Source organism: Salmo salar, chromosome ssa18 (assembly GCF_905237065.1).
Source record: "Salmo salar chromosome ssa18, Ssal_v3.1, whole genome shotgun sequence".
Taxonomy (NCBI): Eukaryota; Metazoa; Chordata; class Actinopteri; order Salmoniformes; family Salmonidae; genus Salmo; species Salmo salar.
The window spans coordinates 23,135,379-23,158,268 of record NC_059459.1 but is presented as its reverse complement, the minus strand read 5'-3'; the positions used below and the strand labels follow the sequence as shown (position 1 = coordinate 23,158,268).

At 43.7% G+C, this 22,890-nt stretch overlaps 1 protein-coding gene across 1 annotated transcript in view; it reads right to left on the bottom strand.

Annotated features, from left to right (window-relative positions):
• The window catches only part of LOC106577063 (muscarinic acetylcholine receptor M3), a 133,701-nt gene extending 116,449 nt beyond the window's left edge, over positions 1-17,252 (bottom strand). Inside the window, exon 1 of the mRNA XM_014154775.2 lies at positions 16,965-17,252. The gene's annotated coding sequence lies outside the window, so the exon portion shown is untranslated. The remainder of the gene's footprint in view (positions 1-16,964) is intronic.
• Between the last annotated feature and the right edge of the window lie 5,638 nt (positions 17,253-22,890).

Here is a 22,890-nt window from a genome sequence, read left to right as displayed (position 1 = left end):
GGATAATTTTGCATTTGTAACATCTGATGGGGGTTGTAAAGAAGAACATCTAATCTTGCAGTAATTCAGGGAAAGCCAATTGATTTATCATTGGCCAATCATCGACCGGCTTGTATTGGAATAACCAAGGGCAACCGTGGGAATGTACACAGAGACTGAGCTCCACTGTTTGTCTCCCAATACAAGTGGATAATAAATCTGGATTCTCCTAATCCTGTTCTATTGATTTGTAGCTGTAAAATGTCATAGAAATCATGCTGTACAATGTGTCATCATATATCCTGAATACATACATTCCGTCTTTACCTAGTAGGCTGTCTATCTAACAATAGAACATTTGACCCCAGTGGTTTCTTTATAGCTAGCTACAATGACGAGAAGGAAACTAGTTCCATATGTTCATGTGCAATGCTCCCATTACTGCTGTTTCTTTGTGAAAAGTGAACCTATCTCCCAAGCCCGCAGGCTAGATGGTACAGTTCTCCCTGTTTAATGTACTTCCCAGGAGTTGGCCAGAGGGCTCTCTCTCTCTCCTGGTAGCACTGATAGACATGCATGTATCAATCACACATAGCCAAGGTGAGGTTTCTAAGCAGGTGTTGGTATGTGCTCCCGGAGAGAACTGTGCGGAAGAACAATACAAACCGCCGTGTTCAAAACAAATGGGAATAAAAAAATTTAAAAAACTTGTTCTGACTGGGAAAATCATTTTGAACAGTCATCCAACTCAGAATTCCAAGTCGAAAACTCGCGCATCTTTCTAGAACTACAACTTTCCAACCTGAATATCACTGACGTCATGACATAAGGAGTGACAGCATATTACAGACTGTCTATATCTCTTATCTCTTACTGGTAGGTACTATGGAGGCTCTGACAAGACAAACTGTGCAGCCTTTGAGAGGAATAGTAATGATTAGGGTCGCAAAGCTACTGGTAATTTACCAAAGTTACCGGAATCTTCAGTAATTTTGGTAATTAACAGAAAATATACGGCCATCTATCGTAATTTTGCTTATTTGTACTTGAATTACTTGTAAAAAAAAAAATGTATTCATATATAGTATTCATGTTTTTATATCTGTGTTCATATTGTCCATGAGTTTCTAATAGATAGACAATACGGTTCAAGAGAAAACAGCCTAATTAATGAAAAAAGCATCTAATTAACAAGCATTATTTTCAGTTACCTCCGCAACTCGTCCAACTACTGATTTGCACACAACTGCCACCAGTTTGATAACAAATACATATTGACATAGTAAAATAAATAAAAGTGTATAAAATGAATATAAAATATATTTCATGCTTAAAACCTCATATTAAACACCAATGGTATTCACTAAGTTGATGGTTTCTATTTAGGATAATGTTTTACAGCTTTTTCATTCTATTTTTTGTCTATTTTATGTATTTTATGTGACAAGGCCAGAGAGAGGGCCAGAGATAATTACATACACCTGTGATAATCTGAAATATGCAAAAAGGCCACTAGATGTCTTGAGATAAATTACTTAAAATCCCAGAAAGATACCCAAATTCTGGTAGTTTACTGGTAAACTTAGAAAGTTTACAGTAATATACCCTCCCTTTGCAACCCTAGTAATGATCAAATGCTCTGTGGACTAATCCAATATTGTGCACCTTTCCTTCTCTGGACATTTACTTTCTTCCTCGACAAAAGAAACATGACAAGACAGAAATTAGGAAATGTGTGGTGCAGAAGGTGCATGAATGAATCAGTGTCTATCAACAAAACACTTCACCTCACTAGACCATAAAAAAAATGTGAATGCGAAAACTTGTGAAGAAAATGTCATTCAGGTATGCATTCTAGCAGAGTGTCTGAAATGATGTTTGACATGCTGAAGATGTGGTTGATGAGTTGTGTCATCAAAGAACCAGAGAGGCGAAGAGAAACAAACACAGCTATGCAATGAGGAAAACAAGCAGGAGACATGTTTCAAATTGAATATGCCACAGCTTTATTGAAAGAAACTCTGCTACAGATTCTCCTGGGTTCGTTTGACAAAAACCTCATGATTTTACATTTAATGTAGCCTTGTGGAATAATTCAACATCTAATAAACTGAAAACCCTGAATTATAAGCTACATTTAATTTTCTTTTTTTATGTTACTCGAAATAACATACAAGACAACAGTAAACATGTTGTCTCCTACAAATAATGCAGCGCCCCCTTTGGGACAATCAATGTAATTTTGTAAATTACGGATTTCTATGGCCAGATGCATCATTCACCCAAGTTTCGTCAAAATCGTGTCAGTTATCTCTGAGATATCGCGTGGGTTAGCTAGACTCACATCCCTCAACATGTGTGCCAAATTTCACTCAGTCAAACAGATCAAAAGATATAAACATGTGCCCTTTATAGTGCCACTGTTTGGTCAATATGAATGTTCTTGCATATGTTGAGTCTTGACAGTGTTTGCAACATGTGTACCAAATTGTGTTGCAATACCAATATCCTTGACTAATTTATATTAATTTATGTGCCAGACCACGCCCATGTGAATGTTTATTGGTCAATAGCGGCCATGTTGTTTTAGGTACTAGTCTGGAAAATATTCCGCTGAGACCTTTGTCCATAAATGCCACATGGTCATTCAGTGCCAGAAGTGTTTTCACAAAATTCAAAATGGTGGTAAATCCATCATGGCGGACCTTCTGGGTCCCTGAGGCAAATGTGTTCCTTGTGAGAAGAGGGACCTATGTACCGAATGCCATGACTTTAGGTCAAACGGGGTTAGGAGCATGACCTTTCAAAGTTTGATTTTCAATCTCTTGTTATAGCGCCACCATTTGACCAATCAGTGTAATCAGTGTAAAATGCCGGATCTCTATGGAAAGACACATCATTCACCCAAGTTTTGTGAAAATCGGGCCAGTGTTGTCTGAGATATCGCGTGTGACTAACGTACGAACGAACGGACGGAGACAGATCCACAGTCCCTTCCCCGATTTCATTGTGGGGAACAATTCAATAAATTTTAAGCTCATTATCTTAGAATTCCATTTGTCACTGGTTTCCTTTGTAGCTTGACTGCCTCTAAGCAGATGACTCACAAAGCAGTAGATGTGTGTTCTAGATGGTTCTATTGTGTGAGACACGAGGGTGTGTGGGCAGCCTGATTAACACTGGGTGTTTATTTAATCAAGGAGAAAAGACAACCCAAATGGGAAACCCAGGGATTGACACAACATGGTTTTTCACCGTTTTATCTTCTGCACATTTTGATCAAATTAGTTGCTTAAGCTACAGTACATCTCACAAAGGAAATATTGAAGAGACGTTCAGAAAATAAACTTTGCTATTCCTACTTGGAAATATACCCAGAGAAAAGATTTGTATGCAACAATTGTTTGGAGTAAAACAAGGCTAAACAATATGACTGATTAGTGTGCCACAAAGAAGTAAATGAAACAACCTATTAAAGTTTCATTTGGAAAGTAATATTTTATCATATCAGTATTGTGAGCCAGTACATTAGCTCGGAATAATAAACAAACCATCTAATACAGTCAGTTGCTTGTTTGATGAAAACACAGTAGCAAATCACTGTAATTGAGAGTTCGTCAGTGTTTTTGGTAGTGTCCCTCTGCTGCTCTCACCACCTCGCGCTCCTTCTCTGTCTGTTCCACTAACTCTATCCCTTTCATTTCCACCCTCTCTTTGTACCCTATCCCTCCACACACAGCTGCCTGGCCCTGGACTCGCCTAGCCTGGAGTGGAGCTGCCTGTCCCTAGACTCGCCTTGACTGGAGTGGAGACTGCCTTGGATAAACAGGCTGTCATATAAGGCCAGGGTACAGCAGGTCTGTCTGTCTATCCCTCCCTCCCTCTCATTTCTTTTTACTCCCACTCTCTGTCCCTCCCTCACTCACTCCCTCTCTCCCTTTCTCACTCTTTCCTTCTTTACCTCTCATGCTCTCTTCCTCACAAAATGATGGACAGCTAGGCCTTATTGATGTATGTACATAGAAGAGACAGAGCAGGCACAAAAAAGGGCTCCATACAGTATATTAACCATGAATCAACATTCCCTCGACTCACACTACCAGAGAAAGAGAAAGGCATCAGCACAGAAGAGCTGCCTGAAGGGGACCAGCCCTCAAAACTTAGATTTGATAAGTATAGAAATATGAATACCAGCACTGTGGAGTGTCTCCATTATAGTCAAAACAGCACATCCAAATGTGCTGTTTTGTTTTGGATGTGCTGTTCTTAAAGAAATGTGGGGATTTCAACTGAAGGAAAACATTGGCTATAAAATGTCCTGATTGAGGATGTCCACTCTCCTACCATAATGCATTCTCCCATTTTACCCCAAATCTGCCCATTGAACACTTTTCATTATCTGACTTTGATCGGGGATCTCTAAGTAGCCAACTGTAGATACAGTACAATATGCCAATACAAACAATAAGCTCCTTTAACAGCTCTCATAAGAGCACTTAACTATAAGCCCAGGGTGCACTTCACACCAAGCCACATCCTGGAGGTAAAGGTCAATGAATGATGAGCACTTTGCAACTACTAAAACAATTTAATTAACTAATCAATAGTCCAATCAACTATAGCCTACACTGAATGACTATAGGAGGCCTCTCATTGTCTGAAGTTGTTAATGATGCAGTAAAACTGTGCATTAAACTCCATTGTAATCATTGCTCTTTTTAAATGCAGCCCATACATCGGCTGCAGACGTAGCTAGGCTGTGTGTTTTGAAATGTGTTTGGGAAATGGGAGGGGCACGACATGCTACTGGATGCAATGTCTATTTTCCCAGTTTCTGTGAAGCTAAGCAGGCCTTGTGAGAGCAGCAGCAAAGACAGCACAGATAGCAGCCAGTCACCTCACAAGGCCTCGCTACAATCAGGCCCTCGGGATCTAAGTACACTCCTGAGACTCTGTAAAGAGAAGGCTATACTGTACACCAGATTGATCATTGTTTTACAACAGGCAATATACCTTAGACCAGTGTTTAAAAAAAACAGGGATATTTGCTAGTCAGTCTGTTAATACCGATTTCATCCAATATGCCAACAGGAATTTTTTTATAGACTTTCATGGAATAATAATTAGGTGGATGATTATATTTTACATGTATTTTTTTGCATATCCCAACTCCCCGAGAGTGGGGTCACAGCCAGGGTCAGCCATTATCAACGGCAACCATGGCACAATTTGGGTTGTGTCTTGTTCAAGGAATATCAAAAGCTGTTTCACCTTGTCAGCTCTGGGATTCAAACTAGCGACCATTCGGTTAAAGGCCCAACACTCTAACTGCTAGGCTACCTGCCACCATACTATGCTATCTGCCAGATCTTTCATATGGATTGCATGGGTGGATCCTTGAGCATTTTGCTACTACGTTGATGAACCACCAACCATGTGGTCTGTTTCACCTGTCTTTGTGATTGTATCCACCCCCCTCCAGGTGTCGCCCATCTTCCCCATTATCCCCTGTGTATTTATACCCGTGTTCTCTGTTGGTCTGTTGCCAGTTCGTCTTATTTGTCAAGTCAACCAGCATTTTTGTGTCTCAGCTCCTGCTTTTTCCAGTCTCTCTTTTTCTCGCCCTCCTGGTTTTGACCCTTGTCTGTCCTGACTCAGAGCCCGCCTGCCTGAACACTCTGCCTGCCCCTGACCCTGAGCCTGCATGTCAACCTGTACCTTTGCCCCAACTCTGGATTATTGACCTCTGCCTACCCTGACCCTGAGCCTGCCTGCCGTCTGGTACCGTCGCCCCACCTCTGGTTTACTGATCCCCTGCCTGCCTTGACCTGTCTATTGCCTGCCCATGTTGGATTATTAAACCATTGTTAATTCGACGTTGTCTGCATCTGGGTCTTACCTTCATACCTGATAGTACGAACTGGCCATGACTGACCCAGCAGACCTGGGCCATGACTGACCCAGCAGACCTGGGCCAGCTGCGCAGTGCCATCTCCTCCCAAGGAGCCTCCATTGGTTGGCACGAGGAATTGCTTCGTTGTCTTATGGAGGGGTCCAAACATTGGCTGAGCGCCATGACCGGGCGTTAGACATACTGCTGTCTGGAGGGCAGCCTGCCACAGTGGTACCCCCATCGCCCCTCAGTAACTCCGCGGTTAGCAGCGCCACCCCACCGGCCACTCCACCTTCCCGGGAGCCTCATTTACCTTGCCCGGAACACTTTAATGGAGAGCCAAGCACCTGTTGAGTGTTTTTAGCTTAGTGTGCCCTCATTTTCGAGCTTCAGCCCTCCTCCTTCCCCTCGGAACGCACCAAGATGGCCTACCTCATCACGCTGATGTCTGGGAGGACTCTCACCTGGGCTACCGCCGTATGGGAACAACAGCCAGCCATGTGCGTGTGTCTGGAGGGGTTCATGGGAGAGGTGAGGAAGGTTTTTGATGCCCCGTTCTCCGGGGGAGAAGCTGCCTGGAAGCTAATCCAGCTCCGGTAGGACGCCTGCAGAATGGCCGACTATGCGGTGGATTCCGCACTTTGGCAGCGGAGAGTGCGTGGAACCAGGAAGCACGGTTCGACATGGTCCTGCACGGATTCTCGGAGGAGGTTAAGGACGAGCTTGCTGCTCGGGAGTTACCCACGGATCTCGATTCCTTCATCGCTTTGACCATCCGCATCAATGGCCGATTGCGGGAACGATGGATGGAGAGGAAATTCGATTTTGCTCGCACGTCCAGGGATTCCACCTCGCCTCCGAGTCATCCCAGAAGTCCCCGATGGTCCCGTTGCCGAGAGCATCCGAGTTTTCCCGTCCTTCCTCGAGAGTCACCGAAGACGGCCGAGGCACTGTGTCCCGAACCTATGCAACTAGGCAGAGCTGGGCTCTCGCCAGCGAAACGGAAACACAGGATCAACACAAGGAGCTGTCTGTATTGCGGGACTTTTGGTCATTTTGTGTCCTCTTGCCCGGTAAAAGACCAGGCTCACCGTTAGGAGCGAGAACTCTAGTGGGCCATATGGAGTACTTTTCTGCTTCCCTTACTCGCACCCCTTTTCATGTTATTCTGCTGTGGGGAAACCAGTCAAAATCTATCTGGTCTTCATTGACTCTAGGGCCGATGAGAGCTTTTTGTACGCCACCCTGGCTTCCGAGCTGAACATTCCCACTCAGCCCCTCTCCATTCCCATGGATGTTAGAGCGCTGGTCAGGCGCTCTATAGGTCGGGTCACCCATATCACCACTCCCATCAACCTACGTGTGTCAGGGAATCACATCGAGACCATTCAATTCCTGCTCATCAAGTCCGCCCAGATTCTCGTGGTGTTGGGATTCTCCTGGCTCCAGCGACACAATCCCCTCATCAACTGGTCTACGGGTGCTATCATGGGCTGGAGTCCGTTCTGTCACGCCCATTGTCTGAAGTCGGCGCAACCTGCCCCGGGACGTCTTCCTGGGGGTTCTGAAGTTGCTCCGAACCTCTCCGCCATTCCCGCAGAGTACCAGGACCTCCGGGAGGTGTTCAGCAAGTCCTACATTGGGGAATCCCTAGCTACAGGATTTATCCGTCAGTCTTCCTCTCCCGCTGGCGCAGGTTTCTTCTTCGTGGAGAAAAAGGACAAGACCCTGAGCCTGTGCATTGACTACCGGGGACTCAATGACATTACTGTAAAGAACAGTTATCCACTACCACTCATTTCCTCGGCCTTCGAGCCGCTCCAGGGGGCCACTGTTTTCTCCAAGCTGGATCTACAAAACGCCTACCACCTGGTGCGGATACGAGAGGGGGACAAGTGGAAGACCGCCTTCAACACGGCAAGCGGCCACTACGAATATCTGATCAACACCCTTTGGCCTCACCGACGCCCCTGCCATGTTCCAGGCTCTGGTGAATGATGTTTTCTGTGACATGCTGAACCGGTTCGTCTTCGTCTACATTGACGTCCTCGTCTTCTCCCGCTCCCACCAAGAACACGTCCTCCACGTCCGACAGGTTCTCCAGGCAAAAAAGTGCGAATTCCATCGCTCTACCATTCCCTTTCTGGGCTACATCATCTCTGCTGGAAGTGTCCAGATGGATCCTGAGAAGGTGAGAGCGGTGGTGGATTGGCCTCAGCCTACGTCCAGGTAGCAGCTGCAATGCTTCCTGGGGTTTACCAACTTTTATCGCCACTTTATCCGGGGTTACAGGACCCTGGCCTCCCCCTGTCTGCACTCACCTCCGCTGACCTTAACCTGTTATGGCTAGGGGGCAGTATTTTCACAGCCGGATAAAAAACGTACCCGATTTAATCTGAGTATTACTCCTGCCCAGAAACTAGAATATGCATATAATTATTGGCTTTGGATAGAAAACACTCCAAAGTTTCTAAAACTGTTTGAATGGTGTCTGTCAGTATAACAGAACTCATTTGGCAGGCCAAAACCTGAGAAGGTTTCATGCAGGAAGTGGCCTGTCTGACAAGGTGTCGTTCTTCTTGCCTCTGTTTATTGAAGACTGAGGATCTCTGCTATAACGTGACACTTCCTAAGGCTCCCATAGGCTCTCAGAAGGCGGCAAAAAGCTGAATCGTGGCTTTGCAGGCTCTGGTTGAAAAAAAGTAGCGCGTTTGGGTAGTGGCTGGTTACAGTACTGTGAGACTCAGGCGCGTGCCCGCGTCGACCGAATGCTTTGTTTTCTTTCCTCTGTTAACCTAAACGCAGATTCCCGGTCGGAATATTATCGCTTTTTTACGAGGAAAATGGCATAAAAATTGATTTTAAACAGCGGTTGACATGCTTCGAAGTACGGTAATGGAATATTTAGAAATCTTTTGTCACGAATTGCGCCATGCTCGTGACCCTTATTTACACTTGGGATAGTGTCTTGAACGCACAAACAAAACGCCGCTATTTGGATATAACGATGGATTATTTTGGACCAAACCAACATTTGTTATTGAAGTAGCAGTCCTGGGAGTGCATTCTGACGAAGACAACAAAGGTAATCAAACTTTTGTAATAGTAATTCGGAGTTTGGTCAGGGCTAAACTTGGTCGGTGTCTAAATGGCTAGCCGTGATGGCTGGGCTATCTACTGAGAATATTGCAAAATGTGCTTTCACCGAAAAGCTATTTTAAAATCGGACATATCGAGTGCATAGAGGAGTTCTGTATCTATAATTCTTAAAATAATTGTTATATTTTTTGTGAACGTTTATCGTGAGTAATTTAGTAAATTCACCGGATGTTTGCGGGGGGTATGCTAGTTCTGAACGTCACATGCTAATGTAAAAAAAGGTGATTTTTGATATAAATATGAACTTGATTGAACAAAACATGCATGCATTGTATAACATAATGTCCTAGGGTTGTCATCTGATGAAGATCATCAAAGGTTAGTGCTGCATTTAGCTGTGGTTTTGTTTTTTGTGACATTATATGCTAGCTTGAAAAATGGGTGTCTGATTATTTCTGGCTGGGTACTCTGCTGACATAATGTAATGTTTTGCTTTCGCTGTAAAGCCTTTTTGAAATCGGACAGTGTGGTTAGATTAACGAGAGTCTTGTCTTTAAAATGCTGTAAAATAGTCATATGTTTGAAAAATTTAAGTTTTCGGATTTTAGAGGAGTTTGTATTTCGCGCCACGCCCATCATTGGATATTGGAGCAGGTGTTCCGCTAGCGGAACGTCTAGATGTAAGAGGTTAAACACCGCTTCACCACTGCTCCTATCCTGGTTCATCCTGACCCTTCCTCTCAGTTCGTGGTGGAGGCCGATGCTTCGGATGTCGGAGTGGTGGCTGTTCTGTCCCAACGTTCTGCCCTGGACCTTAAGCTGCATCCCTGCGCCTTCTATTCCCACCGCATCAACGCCACGGAGAGGAACTACGATGTGGGGAATTGGGAGCATATCGCGGTGAAGATGGTGTTGGAGGATATGAAGGCACTGGCAAGAAGGGGCGGAACATCCGTTCATTGTGTGGACCGACCACAAAAACCTGGAGTATCTCAGCACCGCCAAGCGCCTCAACTCCAGGCAAGCAAGATGGGCCCTGCTGTTTACCTGGTTCAACTTTTCCTACTCCTACCAGCCAGGGTCCAAGAACATCAAGCCGGATAACCTGTCTCGCCACTATAACCCTACGGTTACCACCCCAGAGCCCGAGACCATCGTTCCCACCTCGTGCCTGGCGATGGCACTCAGCTGGGGTATAGGGAAACTGGTCCGGGAGGTGCAGCGATCCCAGTCGAACCCTGGGTGGGCCCCCCAGAGAACTGGATGATTCTGCCTGATGTTGTCCGCTTCGCGGTCCTGAGTGGCCCATTCCTCCAGGCTTGCCTGTCAACCGGGCTCTCGTCGGACCCTGGCCTTCATGCAACAATACTTTTGGTGCCCTACGATGGTTCCGGATGTTGTCACATTTGTCGCCGCCTGCATCGTCTGCTCACAGAACAAAACTCCTCGCCAAACTACGGATGGTCTTCTCCAACCACTGCCTGTCCCTCACCGACCCTGGTCCCATATATCCCTGGATATCGTCACGGGTCTCCCCCGTCTGAGGGCAACACTGCCATCCTGACTGTGGTCGACCTGTTTTCCAAAGCCGCCACTTCATTCCTCTTCCCAAACTACCCTCGGCCAAGGAGACGGCCCAGCTTATGGTGCAGCACGTCTTCCGGTTCTCGTCCCGGTTCTGGAAGGTGTTCTGCACGCTCAATGGGTTGTCGGCCAGCATGTCCTCCGGATTCCACCCCCAGTCAGAGCAAGCTAACCAGGACTTAGAGACGACTCTTTACTGCCTAGTCTTCGCCAACCCTACCACCTGGCGTCAGCAACACCCTTCCTTGCTCTGTCACAAGTCTCTCGCCCTTTGAGTGTTCCTTTGGATATCAGCTTCCGCTCTTCCCCATGTCAGAGGAGGAAGTCAGCAATCCCTCTGCCCAGATGTTCATCCACCGAAGTCGCCGTACCTGGAAGAGAGCCTGGGCCGCTCTGAAGACCACTTCCAGGTATAGGTGACAAGCGGATTGCCACCGGACCCCTGCTCCACGCTATCGGATCGGGCAGAGTGTATGGCTCTCCACCCGGGACCTGCCCCTCCGGGTGGAGTCCTGTAAACTTTCCCCTGTTTCATCGGCCCGTTCCCCATCTCTAGAGTCATTAGCCCCACTGCTGTTTGTCTTTTGTTACCCCGTACCGGCCGTATTCACCCTACTTTCCATGTGTCTAGGATTAGGCCCGTGTCTCACAGCCCTTTGTCTTCTGTTTCTAGGCCCACCCCTTCTCCCCGTTTCATCGATGGCCATCCGTCGTATACGGTGAGACGCCTCCTGAGTGTTCAACCACGGGGCAGGGGTTTCCAGTACCTGGTTGACTGGGGAGGGTTATGACCCGGAGGAGAGGTGCTGGATCCATGCTAGAGACATTCTGGACCCAGCCCTCATCGCCGACCTCCACCGCCAGCACCCCGGTCAACCAGGTATGCGCCCAGGTAGGATGCCAAGTGGCGCCTCTTGGGGGGGTACTGTCACACCCTGATCTGTTTCACCTGTCTTTGTGATTGTCTCCAACCCCCTCCAGGTGTCGCCCATCTTCCCCACTATCCCCTGTGTAATTATACCTGTGTTCTCTGTTGGTCTGATGCCAGTTCATCTTGTTTGTCAAGTCAACTAGTGTTTTTGTGTCTCAGCTCCTGCTTTTCCCAGTCTCTCTTTTTCTCGCCCTCCTGGTTTTGACCCTTGCATGTCCTGACTCTGAGCCCGCCAGCCTGACCATTCTGCCCACCCTGACACTGAGCATGCCTGCTGTCCGGTACCGTTGCCCCACCTCTGGTTTACTGACCTCTGCCTGACTTGACCTGTCTATTGCCTGGCCCTGTTGGATTATTAAACCATTGAAGACTTCTTCGGGGTAGGGGGCAGTATTCGGAAGTTTGGATGACTGAGGTGCCCAAAGTAAACAGCCTGTTACTCAGGCCCAGAGGCTAGGATATGCATATAATTGGTACTATTGGATAGAAAACACTCTAAAGTTTCCAAAACTGTTAAAATAATGTCTGTGAGTATAACAGAACTGATATAGCAGGCGAAACCCGAGGAGAATCCATCCGGGAATTTTTGTTGTTGTTGAGCTCACCACTCATTATAATGGCTGTCTATGGGAATATCAAAGGAATACCTCCCAGATTGCAGTTCCTAGGGCTTCCAGTAGATGTCACAGTCTTTAGAAAGAGTTTCAGGCTTGTTTATTGAAAAATGAGCTAGAATTTGTAGTTTTTCTAGGTGGCTCCCATTTTGGCTGTAGTATTGTGGCACGCGTTGGTGAGGGCACGCACATCGTTATTTATCGCCGGTAATGAACATACTATTCTCCGTCTTAAATTTGATCATTTATTTACATATTAGGGTACCTGAGGATTGATTAGAAACGTTGTTTGACATGTTTGGACGAAGTTTATTGGTCACTTTCGGGATTCATTTGACTTTTTTGGGATATAAAGAAGGACTTTATCGAACAAAACAACCATTTATGATGTAGCTGGGACCCTTTGGATTGCAAACAGAGGAAGATCTTCAAAGGTAAGTGATTTATTTTATCGCTATTTCTGACTTTCGTGACGCCTCTGCTTGTTTGGAAAATGTTTGTAATGCTTTTGTATGCGGGGCGCTGTCCAGATAATCGCATGGTATGCTTTCGCCGTAAAGCCTTTTTGAAAAATGACAAAGCGGCTGAATTAACTAAGTTAAGCTTTTAACTGATGTATAACACTTGTATTTTCATGATTGTTTAATATTACGAATTTTGTATTTTGAATTTCGCGCTCTGCAATTTTACCGGATGTGAGGTTAATTCGACATTGTCTGCATCTGGGTCTTACCTTCATACCTGATACATGTGTTTACAATAAAGGAATGATCTGCAGAGACTTTCAACACCTTCTCCAATACTTCACAGGAATTTCAACCTAACCGCCTCTTTGCAGAGTTCTCTTCCCATTGAACCATTCCATCTAAATTTCCCAGAATGCTTTTGCCATTACCAGGAAATTGTAACAAAGTGCTCAAAAGCAGTATCCCCAATAGCTGAGGAGTTTTCCAACAAAGCAAGATTCCCCTTAGATAGGTTTTCTATCTGAAAAGTAATGTCACTAACAAAAGCAGTGGCATGGAATCAGCGGTGGCCTGTCTAAATATAGCCACTCTGTCCTGGTCTGTTCTGAAGTCCTGGGAAAGTGGATTACAGTGGATTTAACATAAAGATGAAGACTAATGAAGCTCAATGAGTGACATAGATGATGCGTCTGGCCATCTGACTGCAGTAAGCCCATAACTGCTGCTCTAAAAGTAGACAGAGCTTCCTACTGCAATGTACTATAAAATAATTGGAACACGAATGAGACCATTCCTCAAGATACGCCTGTGTTGTTTAGGAGTTGTAACAAAAATGCTATTTTGAAGGAAAGTAGTTTGAGACCTTCACACTCCCTCATACTTCCTCAGGAAAACACAAATAAATGCAACAATTGTGCCAATATACAGTACAATGGACCTGTATGGTTACAATGAAGTAGGTCAAGGACTGAAATATTTTCACTATAATGCATTGAATAGTTCACCTTTACAGCAAGAATAGCAATTCAGTTTTGTCTGAGCAACAATTGGCTAACCAGCCCCACTAAGGCCATCCAAGGGTGTATTATTTAAGTGATAATGACCAAAACATGCCAATATATCCTCCAAACACTGGCTTTGACGGCATTATCCTGCTTGTCCTCGAGGGCCCTCATAGTGTTCTACAGAAGCACCATCGAGAGCATACTGTCGGGCTGTATCACAACCTGGTTGCTGACTGCAAGGCTCTACATAGGGTTGTACGCTCAGCCGGACGCACCGTTGGGTGCCCTACAGAACACCTAAACACCAGGTGTAGCAGGAAGGCCAAGAAGATCATCAAGGACCTCAGCCACCCAAGCCACGGCCTGTTCTCCCCACTTCCATCACGCAGACAAAGGCAGTATAGAAGCATCATAGCAAAAGCTTTCAGACTGCCCAATAGCTTCTACCCCCAGACAATCAGGCTGCTGAATAGCCACCACTAGCCCCCCCCCCCAGTTTGCTGGAAAAAGAGCAAACTATCAGCATTTTGTTTCGTTTGACCTGTATTTCTATTGACGTTTCCTTGTATATATGCATAAAAATTAAGCTGATTCATGATTTCGACTGGCTGAGAAAAGTTGCCTGTCTGTCTCATCCTGACTCCCGACATGTTCATTACTATGGGCCAGCTGGAGATTTCAATATTGAAACAATGTTGCAAATGTTGGAGAGACAGATAGCAAGGTTTATACAAATCTCTGCTGTTGAAAACCAAAAGAAAGAAGAGAATGTCTATATGCTTTCTTACAGTAGAGATCAAGTTCATAAATTGCCTGGTGGGATGATGAGACCGTGGATTACGCAATGAGATGGAACAGTAAATAAGCATTTCAACCTCATAGCCTTAGCCGGTGCTATCTTGTGGAATAGACACTGGCTGGAACACGGTTTTAACCAATCAGCATCCAGGATTAAACCCACCCATTGTATATCCTTCAGTACCACACCATGAAAACACGTCAAAAATGAGCTACACATTGTACACCAGATAATGTGATACACTAAAAATGAGGGGTTCAACAAGGGTTCTTCTAAAATCCTCAAAGTTCTTTGAAAAACCTTAGGGTTCTTGGCACTGAAAATGGTACCCAAAAGGTTCTTCCAAGAACCCCATAGGAGGTGGGGTTTATCGAGGAAGCTTCTTAGTTGGTGGGGGTTCTTGCAGGAACCTAACTGCCCAACTGAAATATTTCGATTTGAATTTGAAAGGACAGCAGGTGAAGGCACTTAACTGAAAAATGTAAAGATCTTCTCAATTTAAGGTAAGGTTTGTTAGTCCCTTGTATGATCTAAATTGATATTGTTTTATGATAATACCATCTATTTTTTCATATTTATGCAAAACTTTCTGAAACATAGAATGGACACAATTTAAATGGATATCAATTAACATAGAGGTAAGAATATGTAGGCTATAAGAATATGTTGAAGGCTAGCTGTATTGGGTGCAGATGATTGAACTGCTCACTTTTGTGTCTCTCTGCAGGTATACAGACAAGGAGGCATACAAAGGTATGTGAATTGGTATTGGTATGTTATGTAGATCACATTTACCATCCTCCTCCCTTACCTCTTCAATTAATATCCCATAGGCCTTTACATTATGGACAGGGTATGTCCATAATTAACCCCAAAAGGTTCTTTGAGGATCCATTACAAAAGGTTCTTTGAAGAACTTATAGGTGTTCCCCACAGTTTCCATTTGAAGAACCCCTAAAGGATACTACAGGAACCTTTTCTTTTTAGAGTGTATAACCAAAGATTGTTGGTGTCTATTACTGGACGTTACAGGAAAGGACCATACAAACCGCCGCTATAGATATTTTGTGACACTTTTTATTTTATTTAACCTTTATTTAACTAGGCAAGTCAGTTAAGAACAAATTCTCATTTACAATGACGGCCTACAGGGGAACAGTGGGTTAACTGCCTTGTTCAGTGGCAGAACAAAATATTTTTACCTTGTCAGCTCGGGGATTCAATCCAGCAATCTTTCGGCCCAACGCTCTAACCACTAGGCTACCTGCCGCCCCGAAAGAAGTACCTTATAAATAAATGTCTGTGTCCAGTTGCAGGCGGTTAATTTGAATTTAGAAAATGCTCCATGAAGTAATCCAACAATGTATACGCCACCATCTTGCCTATTTCAAATCTTCTCTTATTGATGGAGATAGGTGGGTGTCTAAATTCAAACGAACCACCTGCAACTGGACATGGACATTTATAAGATACCACTTTGGCCAAATCGAGAACAAAAAATGTTGGGCTTTCCTGTAATGCCCAGTATTGGACACCAACAATCTTTGGTTATATCACATTATCTGGGGTACAATCTGTAGCTAGTCAACAATGATAATCTCAGGCTGTCGCAACATTCCCATGGAACCTTCCATCTATAGGCCAAAGCCACTTTACCTACAGTATACCAACTGTAACAAATACCAAACCACAAAACCTGTATCTCTAATGTTCAGTCAACTGGCTCAGTCTCTGCATGTAAATACATATTTTCTCAAACACATTCCAGGTAAAGCTGACAGAGTTTGTATATCATGCAACAATTCCCAAATAATGGCAAGCAGGTATGATTTAAGCCTCTAAACATATGAGTGAAACATCTGGCTTGGAATAATGTAAAAAATATCTTAAAACAACCTATATAAAGCTTGAATAAGACAGTTATACCACTGGGGTGGCTGTAGTTTACATAGTTTGTTACCAATGCTATAAAGCTTGACATTATCTGACACTACGTCAAAGTACCCTCAAGTAAAAAAAAGAACATTCCTTTGCCTTCCCATTTTTGGACATTGTAAATAAACAGTAACCACAATACATGAAAGCTGCCACATGCCATGTAAGGGCACAATTCAATTCCCTTTCTCTAACAATGCACATAACTATCATGCACGAATACAAGGAAATGAAATGATGAAGCGAGGCAGCAACATCTTTTCATTTATTTTCAGGGACCAGTTTGCAGTAGAGGATGCTGGGGTGTAACCTCAGCACAATAAAATAAAAGCTATAGCTATATGCGCTAGCACTTGCTTCCTCGAACTTAGAAAATAGCGATATTAGAATGTACACAATATAAAAAGGTGTGTAACAGTAAATGACACAACTAAACAATTTCCAAATATTAGAATTATCACATTTTCTGTAATTTCAGAGAATATGACAATGGTACACTGCAACATTAATCAGCAACATGATGGGTACAACTATGCATATAACGTTACTAGAAAGAAATTCAAGAAACCGTGACCAAGAAAAAAAAGGCATATAACCTAATAAAATAAAATATTTTTACAAAACACACATTGTAATATTACTCACACATTTGTACTTACCTCTTACAAACGACGGTATTAATTGATGGATAAAGCCAAGGACGATACATTTGGCTTAAGGACGCAGTCCACAGTTCGCCACAGTTTCATAGGTCAGTCCAAACAAAGTCGTTGAAGCTCACTGACAGTGTGCGCAGCCTTGCCGCTCGCGCCTTGCTTAACTGTAGTCTGTTGGCGGGTCAGCGTACCCGCCAAGAACCGGGCACTAATTACGGAAGGCTGTGGAATCTCCAGGAGCGCACGGGAAGTGTCTCTCCGGGTACATTAGCGTGATTGGCCAGGAGGACAATGACGTATCAGCAGGTGGCACAACCGTTGTTTTATCGAGGATTCATTGATCATTCCAGGAGCTCTGTGTGGAATGCAAGGATTTCGAGGGGATGAAACATTTGATACAGTGATTAAATTATGCGAGGAATGACACGTATTGTGCTTTGAATTACTATCCTGTAATTACCATCTTGTCATATTTTCAAATGTATTTTTTTTGCTGAAAATAATAACAAAGCTGCAGTGTCCAAGGCACTCACATGTTTAATAAACACAACCTTGTTTCCAATAATTTAGTGTTTAGTACATTAAACCGTTTAAATAAAACTATATATTTACAGTAGATATGATTATGTGTGGTTTAACACGAGCATGTGCAAGACAGGACGCCAAACCAAATGTTTTAATTGATTGATTAAAACACAAATAAGAAGTGAATGTTAATCCGCAGTGGAATGTGTAAACCAATTATAAATACTGTCAGAGACTTGGGGAATGGGCACTCGCCCTACTTATTTATCCAGCAAAGACTGCTGCCCAGCCCCACCGCCATATTTAAATTCAGAACTTCTATATTCCTTTAACAATCAGACAAAATGAATGTATAGCCCTGGTTAAATGATATAATCTAAATATAATTTCTGATAAACACCATTTCATCGTCATTGTCATCATCATGCGTGTGCGTGCGCCTGTGTGACATGCTGAGACAGTGCAGTGCTGTATGTGGGCTGACTTCAGGTCATTGAGCGATGTATATTTAAAGGCTCGCAAACATTGCAACGAATGTGGTCTAACGTTAGCATTCATCTGCCAAATCTTCAGCGCGCTGTGTTTTAGGGACCAGCTGCTGTAGACGTCTGACTGCGGACATTTTTCCATGCCATTCAACATGTAAAATCGGTGCGCACTCGGTTCACAAATTACTTTCAGAGGTGCCAAGTGGCCAGAAAACGCTATTGGTGTGTCTGAGCCCTTTGGAGTGAACACTTCACCATGTGCTCAGATAGTCCCTAGATTTTAGGTAAATCCTGTGGGTGTGCTTGTAGAGATTTAAGAAAGCGATACCAGAAAGAAACAAACACACAAACAAAGAAAGAAAGTACAATAGAACAAGGACAAATATTGACCGTAAACCAATTTATAAAAAACTACACCCAAGAAAACCAAGCAAACAGGATATTGATTGCTGCAGCTGCATTTGTAATAAATAATAGGTTTATCATAATAATCATGAGTTATTCTCTATCAGATTACATGGTGGAAAGTCTTTAAATTCAGGTACCCCTTGCCTTAAGAAAGATAATTGACCACCCCCCCTTCCCACGCTAGAGCTGAAAATTAGGTTGTGAGCCCATCATCCTTCAATTTCACACTTTTCCAATTTTACCCCCATGCCCACCATTGTTGCTATGGCAGGTAATTTGGTCAGAGGCAAAAGTGTTGGACCAGTGGCCTTCCACACACTCTTGTCATTGTGCAACGGAGTCCAGGCTTTCTTTCGGGGTTGTGGAGTATTGTGTTTTTGTATGGACACAAATATGACCCACTGTCTGTAACCTCACAACAAAGGTCAGGAGCTTACCCTCCTTCAATACTCTTTTATAGTGTCACCCGGGGTGGCTTTCATGATACTCATTCATCTGTAAAATAATAGACACAGGCTAATACAGCCTTGCCACTGTAATGGTAAACATAATTTCCTTTAACACCATACCCGAACCGGACGAGCGCATGTGCCATCATGTGCAAATTGATTTTGTCCCCCCACACCAAACGCGACCACGACACGCAGGTTGAAATATCAAAACAAACTCTGAACCAATTACATTCATTTGGAGACCACTAGTGGTTGTGTGTGGGTGGGGGGGGGGGGGCAACAATTTTTGACCCCCTTGTGACAACAATTTTGGACCCCCTTGTGGCCCCCCTAAATGTGGAGTAGCATTAAACATGTATGGCAATTTAGCTAGCTAGCTTGCAGTTGCTAGCTAATGTGTCCTATTTAGCTAGCTTGCTGTTGTTAGCTAATTTGTCCTGGGATATAAACGTTGAGTTGCTATTTTACCTGAAATGCACAAGGTCCACTACTCCGACAATTAATTCACACATAAAACGGCCAACCGAATCGTTTCTAGTCATCTCTCCTCCTTCCAGGCTTTGTCTTCTTTGGATTTTATATGGCGATTGGCATCTAACTTTCATAGGTGTATTACCACGATTGACTGACCTCAGTTCATATTTTAATCACCCACATGGGTACAACCAATGAGGAGATGGCACGTGGGTATCTGCTTCTATAAACCAATGAGGAGATGGGAGAGGCAGGACTTGCACAGCGTTCAGCATCACAAAAATAACTGACATCTATTTTAACGCCTGGCAATGCAGACGCTCGTTGACGCACGCAAGCACTGTGGGTGCAATGATTGAATAACATGTATGTGTACATTTATTTTGCAATGCTCGACACGAAGCAAGCGGTGTGGTAAGCATGTTAGCCATGTTTGAACTTTGGTTGTGACGAGAATATGCTCAGCACTACTCACATCTAGGCACAAGAGCACACTCAGAATCATCAGAGTATAGTGAAGCAAAGCAGTATATGTTCATTGTCAATCAGTGCATACGATCACATAATTAGCATACATTATTTTTATGAGGTAAAATCACTCTCATATGTCATCCTATTTTACTATGGTATACAATCATAAAAGTTGTGAGCTACTAAATATTTCCGTCTGTGGCTGAGAGAGAATATGTATGCCAGTTGCATCCTTGTGTATAGTTGAAGTCGGAAGTTTACATACACCTTAGCCAAATACATTTAAACTCAGTTTTTCACAATTCCTGACATTTAATCCTAGTAAAAATTCCCTGTCTATTTATTTTAGCTTTTATTTCTTTCATCACATTCGCAGTGAGTCAGAAGTTTACATACACTCGATTAGTATTTGGTAGCATTGCCTTTAAATTGTTTAACTTGGGTCAAACGTTTTGGGTAGTCTTCCACAAGCTTCCCACAATAAGTTGGGTGGATTTTGGCCCATTCCTCTTTACAGAGCTGGTGTAACTGAATAAGGTTTGTATGCCTCCTTGCTTGCACACGCTTTTTCAGTTCTGCCCACACATTTTCTATAGGATTGAGGTCAGGGCTTTGTGATGGCCACTCCAATACCTTGACTTTGTTGTCCTCAAACCATTTTGCCACAACTTTGGAAGTATGCTTGGGGTCATTGTCCGTTTGGAAGACCCATTTGCGACCAAGCTTTAACTTCCTGACTGATGCCTTGAGATGTTGCTTCAATATATCCACATAATTTCCCTTCCTCATGATGCCATCTATTTTGTGAAGTGCACCAGTCCCTCCTGCAGCAAATAACCCCCACAACATGATGATGCCACCCCCGTGCTTCACGGTTGGGATGGTGTTCTTCGACTTGCAAGCATTCCCCTTTTTCCTCCAAACATAACGATGGTCATTACGGCCAAACAGTTCTATTTTTGTTCCATCAGACCAGAGGACATTTCTCCAAAAAGTACGATCCTTGTCCCCATGTGCAGTTGCAAACCGTAGTCTGGCTTTTTGATGGAGGTTTTGGAGCAGTGGCTTCTTCCTTGCTGAGCGGCCTTTCAGGTTATGTCAATATAGGACTCGTTTTACTGTGGATAAAAAATACTTTTGTATCTGTTTCCTCCAGCATCTTCACAAGGTCCTTTGCTGTTGTTCTGGGATTGATTTGCACCTTTCGCACCAAAGTACATTCATCTCTAGGAGACAGAATGTGTCTCTTTCCTGAGTGGTATGACGGCTGCGTGGTCCCATGGTGTTTATACTTGTGTATTATTGTTTGTACAGATGAACGTGGTACCTTCAGGTATTTGTAAATTGCTCCCAAGGATGAACCAGACTTGTGGAGGTCTACACATTTTTTTCTGAGGTCTTGGCTGATTTCTTTTGATTTTCCCATGATGTCAAGTAAAAAGGCACTGAGTTTGAAGGTAGGCCTTGAAATACATCCACAGGTACACCTCCAATTGACTCAAATGATGTCAATTAGCCTATCATAAGCTTCTAAAGCCATGACATCATTTTCTGGAATTTTCCAAGCTGTTTAAAGGCACAGTCAACTTAGTGTATGTAAACTTCTGACCCACTGGAATTGTGATACAGCGAATTATAAGTGAAATAGTCTGTCTGTAAACAATTGTTGGAAAAATTACTTGTGTCATGCACTAAGTAGATGTCCTAACCGACTTGCCAAAACTATAGTTTGTTAACAAGAAATGTGTGGAGTGGTTGAAAAATGAGTTTTAATGACTCCAACCGAAGTGTATGTACACTTCTGACTTCAACTCTGTATGTTGCTGTAGATTACAAGAAAAAGCATTTATCTAACTATTTCTAAGGTATACAAGCAATACAAAATGTTAATAACATCACCTTATTGTGACAATGAAAGTCCCTTTCAGAATGCTCGCTGAGCAGTGCATTCATTTTGTGGAGGGCATCCAATTTGGTAGGCATGTATTTTTAGAAAAATAATTATTCCTTCATAGGCAAGGGATAGCTGCTGTATGTCCTTGGCATAATTTGTAAATATGAGATATGAGTTATTGAATTTCACTGTTGGACCAGAATACTAAACCAAAGCTGCTCTGATCCATCTCTGTGTCTGTCTTTGTTTCTCTCTCCAACCTCTCTCCGTACATATCCTTTCCTCTCCTTTCTGTCTGAGCTCTCCCGCTTTTCATCATAGCGACAGTGCCCTCCCGCTTTCCATCATAGCGACAGTGACCTACTGATTCAGTCTCTCTCCGACACTTCTCCTCCTCTCCATCTCTGCTTACCATACTTTCTCTTTCACTCACTCTCACTCCCTACTGTCTTCCCCCTCTACTTCTCATCTCTCTCTCTCTCCTTCTCTCGCTCTCTCTCTCTCTCTCTCTCTCTCTCTCTCTCTCCTTCTCTCTCTCACTCTAGCTCTGATCCTTTTCCATGTCATCCCCGTTAGCATAAAAGCAGCTTTCGTCAGCTTCAGAGAGTTCCCTTTCTGCAGGAACTCTATGTTCTCTATGGGGCCTCTGATTGTAAGGGCCTTCTATAGGACAGCAGCCCCAGCTATCAAAGGCCTGCCCGGTGGTTAATACTAATGTGTGACATGAAGCAGAGCTGGGAACACACCCAGACATACAGTCCAGGGTACTATTAGAGCGCTACTATGGGATGGGAGTCCCATTCAAACACTGATTCAGAACTTCTATATTCCTTTAACAATCAGACAAAATGAATGTATAGCCCTGGTTAAATGATATAATCTAAATATAATTTCTGATAAACACCATTTCATCGTCATTGTCATCATCATGCGTGTGCGTGCGCCTGTGTGACATGCTGAGACAGTGCAGTGCTGTATGTGGGCTGACTTCAGGTCATTGAGCGATGTATATTTAAAGGCTTGCAAACATTGCAACGAATGTGGTCTAACGTGTATAATGCACCCATGTATAATGGGTGCATTATACATTGTGCTCACAAAAACTTTAAAGGAGGAATAAGCTGTTGAAACAATAACAAAGCAAACTCCCCGCCACTGTTTTGGTAGAAATCTGAGGAACCGGGCTGGAGAAATGTAAACACTCTCAAATTAAAAAA